General features: G+C 29.6%; 4 non-coding genes across 4 annotated transcripts; all 4 read left to right on the top strand.

The window, feature by feature from the left end:
- Positions 1–1,654: 1,654 nt before the first annotated feature.
- TRNAT-UGU (transfer RNA threonine (anticodon UGU)) lies at positions 1,655–1,727 on the top strand. Its single transcript has one exon. It is a non-coding gene; the product is annotated as a tRNA-Thr (tRNA).
- A 435-nt stretch (positions 1,728–2,162) lies between these two features.
- Positions 2,163–2,236, top strand: TRNAT-AGU (transfer RNA threonine (anticodon AGU)). Its single transcript has one exon. It is a non-coding gene; the product is annotated as a tRNA-Thr (tRNA).
- Positions 2,237–8,234: 5,998 nt separating this feature from the next.
- TRNAT-AGU (transfer RNA threonine (anticodon AGU)) lies at positions 8,235–8,308 on the top strand. The gene has a single exon. It is a non-coding gene; the product is annotated as a tRNA-Thr (tRNA).
- A 4,001-nt stretch (positions 8,309–12,309) lies between these two features.
- On the top strand, positions 12,310–12,383 carry TRNAT-AGU (transfer RNA threonine (anticodon AGU)). The gene has a single exon. It is a non-coding gene; the product is annotated as a tRNA-Thr (tRNA).
- The last annotated feature ends 423 nt before the right edge of the window (positions 12,384–12,806 follow it).

Raw genomic sequence — 12,806 nt, 5'->3', positions numbered from 1 at the left:
AAGAGTCTTCATTCATCTTAAGTGTTTGAGTAGAGAAGCGTGTGAACTTAGAAAAGAATATGAAAGTGAAAAAGCAATATTCTCTTGAACACCATAAAGAAAAGTGTTTCAAAATTAAGAGTCACGTGGGTGCTGTGGCTTAGCTGGTTAAAGCGCCTGTCTAGTAAACAGGAGATCCTGAGTTCAACTCTCAGCCGCGCCTTGCTTTTCTCATTATTGTATAACAAATCTTTTTCATTAGGTCTTATTCCGATACAATTAAAATATAAAAGTCTGATTCATCTTACTGTTGAACAGATCATCTTAAACCTTATAAAAACCCAAGTATTTTCCAGATTATAGAATAAATACTGTTATTGCAAAATGAAAAAATACATATCTGTGAAAAAGACGTAGGCGAAATTTATACCTAGATTTGAGCAATATTAATACCTTCATGAAAAAAATTGTAAAGAATTCAAAAAATGAAATTGGGTTTTATAAGAGTACCTGTTTATTAAAACATATTAATACTTGCGTAGTGATTGAGTATCTTTTCATGTTTAAGATAACAATATATATAAAGAAGAATTTATAGCAGGAAACACATTTTCATCATCAAAAATAAATTATTCATGCATTTGTTACTATTAATGTTGGTGCTGTGGCTTAGTGGTAAAGCGCCTGTCTCGTAAACAGGAAATCCTGAGTTCAAATTTTTGCAGCACCTAACTGTTTTCTCCATGCTTTCGGAATAATTTTCATCAAACAAGTGTTGAATACAATTTAAGAATAAACATCTGGTTCTATGAACTTTAGAATAAGTTATCTTAAAAATTAAATAAAATGCTTGGTATTGTGAAGATTTTTGTAGGAATGCATTGACTGAAATAGGGAAAAGAAAATGACAAAGAACAAGATAGAGGTGAATGATCACTCTATTGTTGAATTCAACTAATCCATTCTTCAGCAAGGTATATTTTAAAATGATATGAATAGGGTAAACTTCAAATTAGAGAGGTGTGTTTGAATAAGTGAAGAGTCTTCATTCATCTTAAGTGTTTGAGTAGAGAAGTGTGTGAACTTAGAAAAGAATTTGAAAGTGAAAAAGCAATATTCTCTTGAACACCATAAAGAAAAGTGTTTCAAAATTAAGAATCAAGTGGGTGCTGTGGCTGAGCTGGTTAACGCACCTGTCTAGTAAACAGGAGATCCTGAGTTCAACTCTCAGCAGCGCCTTGCTTTTCTTATTGTTATATAACAAATCATTTTCATTAGGTCTTATTCCGATACAATTAAAATATACAAGTCTGATTCATCTTACTGTTGAACAGATCATCTTAAACCTTACAAAAACCCAAGTATTTTCAAGAATATAGAATGAATACAGTTATTGCAAAATGAAAAAAAGACATATCTATGAGAAAGACGTAGATGAAATTTGTACCTAGATATGAGCAATATTAATACCTTCATGAAAGAAAATTGTAAAGTATTCAAGAAATATAACTGGGTTTCATAAGAGTATCTGTTTATTAAAACATATTAAACTTGATCAGTGATTGAGTATCTTTTCGTGTTTTAGATTAGAATACATATAAAGAAGAATTTATAGCAGGAAACACATTTTCATCATCAACAATAAATTATTTATGCATTTTTTAATATTAATGTTGGTGCCCTGGCTTAGTGGTTAAAGCGCCTGTCTTGTAAACAGGAAATCCTGAGTTCAAATCTCAGGAGTACCTAACTGTTTTCTCCATGCTTTCCTAATAATTTTCATCAAACAAGTGTTGAATACAATTTAAGAATAAACATCTGGTTCTATGAACTTAATAATAAGTTATTTTAAAAATTAAATAAAATGCTTGGTATTGTGAAGATTTTTGAAGGAATGCATTGACTGAAATAGGGAAAAGAAAATGACAAAGAACAAGATAGAGGTGAATGATCACTCTATTGTTGAATTCAACTAATCCATTCTTCAGCAAGGTATATTTTAAAATGATATGAATAGGGTAAACTTCAAATTAAAGAGGTGTTTTTGAATAAGTGAAGAGTCTTCATTCATCTTAAGTTTTTGAGTAGAGAAGTGTGTGAACTTAGAAAAGAATATGAAAGTGAAAAAGCAATATTCTCTTGAACACCATAAAGAAAAGTGTTTCAAAATTAAGAATCAAGTGAGTGCTGTGGCTTAGCTGGTTAAAGCGCCTGTCTAGTAAACAGGAGATCCTGAGTTCAAATCTCAGCAGCGCCTTGCTTTTCTCATTGTTATATAACAAATCATTTTCATTAGGTCTTATTCCGATACAATTAAAATATAAAAGTCTGATTCATCTTACTGTTGAACAGATCATCTTAAACCTTATAAAAACCCAAGTATTTTCAAGATTATAGAATAAATACTGTTATTTCAAAATGAAAAAATACATATCTGTGAGAAAGACGTAGATGAAATTTATACCTAGATTTGAGCAATATTAATACCTTCATGAAAAAAATTGTAAAGAATTCAAAAAATGAAATTGGGTTTTATAAGAGTACCTGTTTATTAAAACATATTAATACTTGCGTAGTGATTAAGTATGTTTTCATGTTTAAGATAACAATATATATAAAGAAGAATTTATAGCAGGAAACACATTTTCATCATCAAAAATAAATTATTTATGCATTTTTTACTATTAATGTTGGTGCTGTGGCTTAGTGGTTAAAGCGCCTGTCTCGTAAACAGGAAATCCTGAGTTTAAATTTCTGCAGTACCTAACTGTTTTCTCCATGCTTTCGGAATAATTTTCATCAAACAAGTGTTGAATACAATTTAAGAATAAACATCTGGTTCTATGAACTTTAGAATAAGTTATCTTAAAAATTAAATAAAATGCTTGGTATTGTGAAGATTTTTGTAGGAATGCATTGACTGAAATCGGGAAAAGAAAATGACAAAGAACAATATAGAGGTGAATGATCACTCTATTGTTGAATTCAACTAATCCATTCTTCAGCAAGGTATATTTTAAAATGATATGAATAGGGTAAACTTCAAATTAGAGAGGTGTTTTTGAATAAGTGAAGAGTCTTCATTCATCTTAAGTGTTTGAGTAGAGAAGTGTGTGAACTTAGAAAAGAATTTGAAAGTGAAAAAGCAATATTCTCTTGAACACCATAAAGAAAAGTGTTTCAAAATTAAAAATCAAGTGAGTGCTGTGGCTTAGCTGGTTTAAGCGCCTGTCTAGTAAACAGGAGATCCTGAGTTCAAATCTCAGCAGAGCCTTGCTTTTCTGATTGTTATATAACAAATCATTTTCATTAGGTCTTATTCCGATACAATTAAAATATAAAAGTCTGATTCATCTTACTGTTGAACAGATCATCTTAAACCTTATAAAAACCCAAGTATTTTCAAGATTATAGAATAAATACTGTTATTTCAAAATGAAAAAATACATATCTGTGAGAAAGACGTAGATGAAATTTATACCTAGATTTGAGCAATATTAATACCTTCATGAAAAAAATTGTAAAGAATTCAAAAAATGAAATTGGGTTTTATAAGAGTACCTGTTTATTAAAACATCTTAATACTTGCGTAGTGATTGAGTATCTTTTCATGTTTAAGATAACAATATATATAAAGTAGAATTTATAGCAGGAAACACATTTTCATCATCAAAAATAAATTATTTATGCATTTTTTACTATTAATGTTGGTCCTGTGGCTTAGTGGTTTAAGCGCCTGTCTCGTAAACAGGAAATCCTGAGTTCAAATTTCTGCAGCACCTAACTGTTTTCTCCATCCTTTCGGAATAATTTTCATCAAACAAGTGTTGAATACAATTTAAGAATAAACATCTGGTTCTATGAACTTTAGAATAAGTTATCGTAAAAATTAAATTAAATGCTTGGTATTGTGAAGATTTTTGTAGGAATGCATTGACTGAAATAGGGAAAAGAAAATGACAAAGAACAAGATAGAGGTGAATGATCACTCTATTGTTGAAGTCAACTAATCCATTCTTCAGCAAGGTATATTTTAAACTGATATGAATAGGGTAAACTTCAAATTAGAGAGGTGTTTTTTAATGAGTGAAGAGTCTTCATTCATCTTAAGTGTTTGAGTAGAGAAGTGTGTGAACTTAGAAAAGAATTTGAAAGTGAAAAAGCAATATTCTCTTGAACACCATGAAGAAAAGTGTTTCAAAATTAAGCATCAAGTGGGTCCTTTGTCTTAGCTGGTTAAAGCGCCTGTCTAGTAAACAGGAGATCCTGAGTTCAACTCTCAGCAGCGCCTTGCTTTTCTTATTGTTATATAACAAATCATTTTCATTAGGTCTTATTCCGATACAATTAAAATATACAAGTCTGATTCATCTTACTGTTGAACAGATCATCTTAAACCTTACAAAAACCCAAGTATTTTCAAGAATATAGAATGAATACAGTTATTGCAAAATGAAAAAAAGACATATCTATGAGAAAGACGTAGATGAAATTTGTACCTAGATATGAGCAATATTAATACCTTCATGAAAGAAAATTGTAAAGTATTCAAGAAATATAACTGGGTTTTATAAGAGTATCTGTTTATTAAAACATATTAATACTTGATCAGTGATTGAGTATCTTTTCGTGTTTCAGATTACAATACATATAAAGAAGAATTTATAGCAGGAAACACATTTTCATCATCAACAATAAATTATTTATGCATTTTTTAATATTAATGTTGGTGCCCTGGCTTAGTGGTTAAAGCGCCTGTCTTGTAAACAGGAAATCCTGAGTTCAAATCTCAGCAGTACATAACTGTTTTCTCCATGCTTTCCGAATAATGTTCATCAAACAAGTGTTGAATACAATTTAAGAATAAACATCTGGTTCTATGAACTTTAGAATAAGTTATCTTAAAATTAAACAAAATGCTTGGTATTGTGAAAATTTTTGTAGGAATGCATTGACTTAAATAGGGAAAAGAAAATTACAAAGAACAAGATAGAGGTGAATGATCACTCTATTGTTGAATTCAACTAATCCATGCTTCAGCAAGGTATATTTTAAAATGATATGAATAGGGTAAACTTCAAATTAGAGAGGTGTTTTTGAATAAGTGAAGAGTCTTAGTTCATCTTAAGTGTTTGAGTAGAGAAGTGTGTGAACTTAGAAAAGAATATGAAAGTGAAAAAGCAATATGCTCTTGAACACCATCAAGAAAAGTGTTTCAAAATTAAGAATCAAGTGGGTGCTGTGGCTTAGCTGGTTAAAGCGCCTGTCTAGTAAACAGGAGATCCTGAATTCAACTCTCAGGAGCTCCTTGCTTTTCTAATTGTTATATAACAAATCATTTTCATTAGGTCTTATTCCGATACAATTAAAATATAAAAGTCTGATTCATCTTACTGTTGAACAGATCATCTTAAACCTTATAATAACCCAAATATTTTCACGAATATAGAATGAATGCAGTTATTGCAAAATGAAAAAAAGACATATCTATGAGAAAGACGTAGATGAAATTTGTGCCTAGATTTGAGCAATATTAATACCTTCATGAAAAAAAATTGTAAAGTATTCAAGAAATGAAACTGGGTTTTATAAGAGTATCTGTTTATTAAAACATAATAATACTTGATCAGTGATTGAGTATCTTTTCGTGTTTTAGATTACAATAGATATAAAGAAGAATTTATAGCAGGAAACACATTTTAATCATCAACAATAAATTATGTATGCATTTTTAACTATTAACGTTGGTGCTGTGGCTTAGTGGTTAAAGCGCCTGTCTTGTAAATAGGAAATCCTGAGTTTAAATGTCAGCAGTACCTAACTGTTTTCTCCATGCTTTCCGAATAATTTTCATCAAACAAGTGTTGAATACAATTTAAGAATAAACATCTGGTTCTATGAACTTAAGAATAAGTTATCTTAAAAATGAAATATAATACTTGGTATTGTGATGATTTTTGTTGGAATGCATTGACTGAAATAGAGAAAAGAAAATGACAAAGAACAAGATAGAGGTGAATGATCACTCTATTGTTGAATTCAACTAATCCATTCTTCAGCAAGGTATATTTTAAAATGATATGAATAGGGTAAACTTCAAATTAGAGACGTATTTTCGAATAAGTGAAGAGTCTTCATTCATCTTAAGTGTTTGAGTAGAGAAGTGTGTGAACTTAGAAAAGAATTTGAAAGTGAAAAAGCAATATTCTCTTGAACACCATAAAGAAAAGTGTTTCAAAATTAAGAATCAAGTGGGTGCTGTGGCTTAGCTGGTTAAAGCGCCTGTCTAGTAAAGAGGAGAACCTTGAGTTCAACTCTCAGCAGCGCCTTGCTTTTCTTATTGTTATATAACAAATCATTTTCATTAGGTCTTATTCCGATACAATTAAAATATAAAAGTCTGATTCATCTTACTGTTGAACAGATCATCTTTAACCTTATAAAAACCCAAGTATTTTCAAGAATATAGAATGAATACAATTATTGCAAAATGAAAAAAAGACATATCTATGAGAAAGACGTAGATGAAATTTATACCTAGATTTGAGCAATATTAATACCTTGATGAAAAAAATTGTAAAGTATTCAAGAAATGAAACTGGGTTTTATAAGAGTATCTGTTTATTAAAACATATTAATACTTGATCAGTGATTGAGTATCTTTTCGTGTTTTAGATTACAATACATATAAAGAAGAATTTATAGCAGGTAACACATTTTCATCATCAACAATAAATTATTTATGCATTTTTTAATATTAATGTTGGTGCCCTGGCTTAGTGGTTAAAGCGGCTGTCTTGTAAACAGGAATTCCTGAGTTCAAATCTTAGCAGTACCTAACTGTTTTCTCCATGCTTTCCGAATAATTTTCATCAAACAAGTGTTGAATACAATTTAAGAATAAACATCTGGTTCTATGAACTTAAGAATAAGTTATTTTAAAAATTAAATAAAATGCTTGGTATTGTGAAGATTTTTTAAGGAATGCATTGACTGAAATAGAGAAAAGAAAATGACAAAGAACAAGATAGAGGTGAATGATCACTCTATTGTTGAATTCAACTAATCCATTCTTCAGCAAGGTATATTTTAAAATGATATGAATAGGGTAAACTTCAAATTAGAGAGGTGTTTTTGAATAAGTGAAGAGTCTTCATTCATCTTAAGTGTTTGAGTAGAGAAGTGTGTGAACTTAGAAAAGAATATGAAAGTGAAAAAGCAATATTCTCTTGAACACCATAAAGAAAAGTGTTTCAAAACTAAGAATCAAGTGGGTGCTGTGGCTTAGCTGGTTTAAGCGCCTGTCTAGTTAACAGGAGATCCTGAGTTCAACTATCAGGAGCTCCTTGCTTTTCTAATTGTTATATAACAAATAATTTTCATTAGGTCTTATTCCGATACAATTAAAATATAAAAGTCTGATTCATCTTACTGTTGAACAGATCATCTTAAACCTTATAAAAACCCAAATATTTTCAAGAATATAGAATGAATACAGTTATTGCAAAATGAAAAAAAGACATATCTATGAGAAAGACGTAGATGAAATTTGTACCTAGATTTGAGCAATATTAATACCTTCATGAAAAAAATTGTAAAGTATTCAAGAAATGAAACTGGGTTTTATAAGAGTATCTGTTTATTAAAACATATTAATACTTGATCAGTGATTGAGTATCTTTTCGTGTTTTAGATTACAATACATATAAAGAAGAATTTATAGCAGGAAACACATTTTCATCATCAACAATAAATTATGTATGCATTTTTAACTATTAACGTTGGTGCTGTGGCTTAGTGGTTAAAGCGCCTGTCTTGTAAATAGGAAATCCTGAGTTTTAATGTCAGCAGCACCTAACTGTTTTCTCCATGCTTTCGGAATAATTTTCATTAAACAAGTGTTGAATACAATTTAAGAATAAACGTATGGTTCTATGAACTTTAGAATAAGTTATCTTAAAAATGAAATATAATACTTGGTATTGTGAAGATTTTTGTAGGAATGCATTGACTAAAATAGGGGGAAAAAATGACAAAGAACAAGATAAAGGTGAATGATCACTCTATTGTTGAATTCAACTAATCCATTCTTCAGCAAGGTATATTTTAAAATGATATGAATAGGTGAAGAGTCTTCATTCATCTTAAGTGTTTGAGTAGAGAAGTGTGTGAACTTAGAAAAGAATATGAAAGTGAAAAAGCAATATTCTCTTGAACACCATAAAGAAAAGTGTTTCAAAATTAAGAATCAAGTGGGTGCTGTGGCTTAGCTGGTTAAAGCGCCTGTCTAGTAAACAGGAGATCCTGAGTTCAACTCTCAGCAGCGCCTTGCTTTTCTTATTGTTATACAACAAATCATTTTCATTAGGTCTTATTCCGATACAATTAAAATATAAAAGTCTGATTCATCTTACTGTTGAACAGATCATCTTAAACCTTATAAAAACCCAAGTATTTTCAAGAATATAGAATGAATACAGTTATTGCAAAATGAAAAAAGACATATCTATGAGAAAGACGTAGATGAAATTTGTACCTAGATTTGAGCAACATTAATACCTTCATGAAAAAAAAATTGTAAAGTATTCAAGAAATGAAACTGGGTTTTATAAGAGTATCTGTTTATTAAAACATATTAATACTTGATCAGTGATTGAGTATATTTTCGTGTTTTAGATTACAAAACATATAAAGAAGAATTTTTAGCAGGAAACACATTTTCATCATCAACAATATATTATTTATGCATTTTTTAATATTAATGTTGGTGCCCTGGCTTAGTGGTTAAAGCGCCTGTCTTGTAAACAGGAAATCCTGAGTTCAAATCTCAGCAGTACCTAACTGTTTCCTCCATGCTTTCCGAATAATTTTCATCAAACAAGTGTTGAATACAATTTAAGAATAAACATCTGGTTCTATGAACTTTAGAATAAGTTATCTTAAAAATTAAATAAAATGCTTGGTATTGTGAAGATTTTTGTAGGAATGCATTGACTTAAATAGGGAAAAGAAAATGACAAAGAACAAGATAGAGGTGAATGATCACTCTATTGTTGAATTCAACTAATCCATGCTTCAGCAAGGTATATTTTAAAATGATATGAATAGGATAAACTTCAAATTAGAGAGGTGTTTTTGAATAAGTGAAGAGTCTTCATTCATCTTAAGTGTTTGAGTAGAGAAGTGTGTGAACTTAGAAAAGAATATGAAAGTGAAAAAGCAATATGCTCTTGAACACCATAAAGAAAAGTGTTTCAAAATTAAGAATCAAGTGGGTGCTGTGGCTTAGCTGGTTAAAGCGCCTGTCTAGTAAACAGGAGATTCTGAGTTCAACACTCAGGAGCTCCTTGCTTTTCTAATTGTTATATAACAAATCATTTTCATTAGGTCTTATTCCGATACAATTAAAATATAAAAGTCTGATTCATCTTACTGTTGAACAGATCATCTTAAACCTTATAAAAGCCCAAGTATTTTCAAGATTATAGAATAAATACTGTTATTGCAAAATGAAAAAATACATATCTGTGAGAAAGACGTAGATGAAATTTATACCTAGATTTGAGCAATATTAATACCTTCATGAAAAAAATTGTAAAGAATTAAAAAAATGAAATTGGGTTTTATAAGAGTACCTGTTTATTAAAACATATTAATACTTGCGTAGTGATTGAGTATCTTTTCATGTTTAAGATAACAATATATATAAAGAAGAATTTATAGCAGGAAACACATTTTCATCATCAAAAATAAATTATTTATGCATTTTTTACTATTAATGTTGGTCCTGTGGCTTAGTGGTTAAAGCGCCTGTCTCGTAAACAGGAAATCCTGAGTTCAAATTTCTGCAGCACCTAACTGTTTTCTCCATGCTTTCGGAATAATTTTCATCAAACAAGTGTTGAATACAATTTTAGAATAAACATCTGGTTCTATGAACTTTATAATAAGTTATCTTAAAAATTAAATAAAATGCTTGGTATTGTGAAGATTTTTGTAGGAATGCATTGACTGAAATAGGGAAAAGAAAATGACAAAGAACAAGATAGAGGTGAATGATCACTCTATTGTTGAATTCAACTAATCCATTCTTCAGCAAGGTATATTTTAAAATTATATGAATAGGGTAAACTTCAAATTAGAGAGGTGTTTTTTAATGAGTGAAGAGTCTTCATTCATCTTAAGTGTTTGAGTAGAGAAGTGTGTGAACTTAGAAAAGAATATGAAAGTGAAAAAGCAATATGCTCTTGAACACCATAAAGAAAAGTGTTTCAAAAATTAAGAATCAAGTGGGTGCTGTGGCTTAGCTGGTTAAAGTGCCTGTCTAGTAAACAGGAGATCCTGAGCTCAACTCTCAGCAGCGCCTTGCTTTTCTTATTGTTATATAACAAATCATTTTCATTAGGTCTTATTCCGATACAATTAAAATATAAAAGTCTGATTCATCTTACTGTTGAACAGATCATCTTAAACCTTATAAAAACCCAAGTATTTTCAAGAATATAGAATGAATACAGTTATTGCAAAATGAAAAAAAGACATATCTATGAGAAAGACGTAGATGAAATTTGTACCTGGATTTGAGCAATATTAATACCTTCATGAAAAAAAATTGTAAAGAATTCAAGAAATGAAATTGGGTTTTATAAGAGTACCTGTTTAATAAAACATATTAATCCTTGTGTAGTGATTGAGTATCTTTTCGTGTTTAAGATTACAATATATATAAAGAAGAATTTATAGTGAAAAACACATTTTCATCATCAACAATAAATTATTTATGCATTTTTTACTATTAACGTTGGTGCTGTGGCTTAGTGGTTAGAGCGCTAGTTTCGTAAACAGGAAATCCTGAGTTCAAATCTCAGCAGCACCTAACTGTTTTCTCCATGCTTTCCGCATAATTTTCATCAAACAAGTGTTGAATTCAATTTAAGAATAAACATCTGGTTCTATGAACTTTAGAATAAGTTATCTTAAAAATTAAATAAAATACTTGGTATTGTGAAGATTTTTGTAGGAATGCATTGACTTAAATAGGGAAAAGAAAATGACAAAGAACAAGATAGAGGTGAATGATCACTCTATTGTTGAATTCAACTAATCCATGCTTCAGCAAGGTATATTTTAAAATGATATGAATAGGGTAAACTTCAAATTAGAGAGGTGTTTTTGAATAAGTGAAGAGTCTTCATTCATGTTAAGTGTTTGAGTAGAGAAGTGTGTGAACTTAGAAAAGAATATGAAAGTGAAAAAGCAATATGCTCTTGAACACCATAAAGAAAAGTGTTTCAAAATTAAGAATCAAGTGGGTGCTGTGGCTTAGCTGGTTACAGCGCCTGTCTAGTAAACAGGAGATGCTGAGTTCAACTCTCAGGAGCTCCTTGCTTTTCTAATTGTTATATAACAAATCATTTTCATTAGGTCTTATTCCGATACAATTAAAATATAAAAGTCTGATTCATCTTACTGTTGAACAGATCATCTTAAACCTTATAAAAACCCAAGTAGTTTTCAAGAATATAGAATGAATACAGTTATCGCAAAATGAAAAAAATACATATCTATGAGAAAGACGTAGATTAAATTTGTACCTAGATTTGAGCAATATTAATACCTTCATGAAAAAAAATTGTAAAGAATTCAAGAAATGAAATTGGGTTTTATAAGAGTATCTGTTTATTAAAACATATTAATAATTGCCCAGTGAATGAGTATCTTTTCGTATTTTAGATTACAATACATATAAAGAAGAAATTATAGCAGGAAACACATTTTCATCATCAACAATAAATTATGTATGCATTTTTAACTATTAACGTTGGTGCTGTGGCTTAGTGGTTAAAGCGCCTGTCTTGAAAATAGGAAATCCTGAGTTTAAATGTCAGCAGCACCTAACTGTTTTCTCCATGCTTTCGGAATAATTTTCATTAAACAAGTGTTGAATACAATTTAAGAATAAACATATGGTTCTATGAACTTTAGAATAAGTTATCTTAAAAATGAAATATAATACTTGGTATTGTGAAGATTTTTGTAGGAATGCATTGACTGAAATAGTGGGAAAAAATGACAAAGAACAAGATAAAGGTGAATGATCACTCTATTGTTGAATTCAACTAATCCATTCTTCAGCAAGGTATATTTTAAAATGATATGAATAGGGTAAACTTCAAATTAAAGAGGTGTTTTTGAATAAGTGAAGAGTCTTCATTCATCTTAAGTGTTTGAGTAGATAAGTGTGTGAACTTAGAAAAGAATTTGAAAGTGAAAAAGCAATATTCTCTTGAACACCATGAAGAAAAGTGTTTCAAAATTAAGAATCAAGTGGGTGCTGTGGCTTAGCTGGTTAAAGCGCCTGTCTAGTAAACAGGAGATCCTGAGTTCAACTCTCAGCAGCGCCTTGCTTTTCTTATTGTTATATAACAAATCATTTTCATTAGGTCTTATTCCGATACAATTAAAATATAAAAGTCTGATTCATCTTACTGTTGAACAGATCATCTTAAACCTTATAAAATCCCAAGTATTTTCAAGAATATAGAATGAATACAGTTATTGCAAAATGAAAAAAAGACATATCTATGAGAAAAACGTAGATGAAATTTGTGCCTAGATTTGAGCAATATTAATACCTTCATGAAAAAAAATTGTAAAGTATTCAAGAAATGAAACTGGGTTTTATAAGAGTATCTGTTTATTAAAACATATTAATACTTCATCAGTGATTGAGTATCTTTTTGTGTTTTAGATTACAATACATATAAAGAAAAATTTATAGCAGGAAACACATTTTCATCATCAACAATAAATTATTTATGCATTTT

This window comes from Lissotriton vulgaris, chromosome 12 (assembly GCF_964263255.1).
Source record: "Lissotriton vulgaris chromosome 12, aLisVul1.2, whole genome shotgun sequence".
Lineage (NCBI taxonomy): Eukaryota > Metazoa > Chordata > Amphibia > Caudata > Salamandridae > Lissotriton > Lissotriton vulgaris.
The sequence above is the reverse complement of the archived record's forward strand: the minus strand, read 5'-3'. Positions and strand labels throughout refer to the sequence as shown.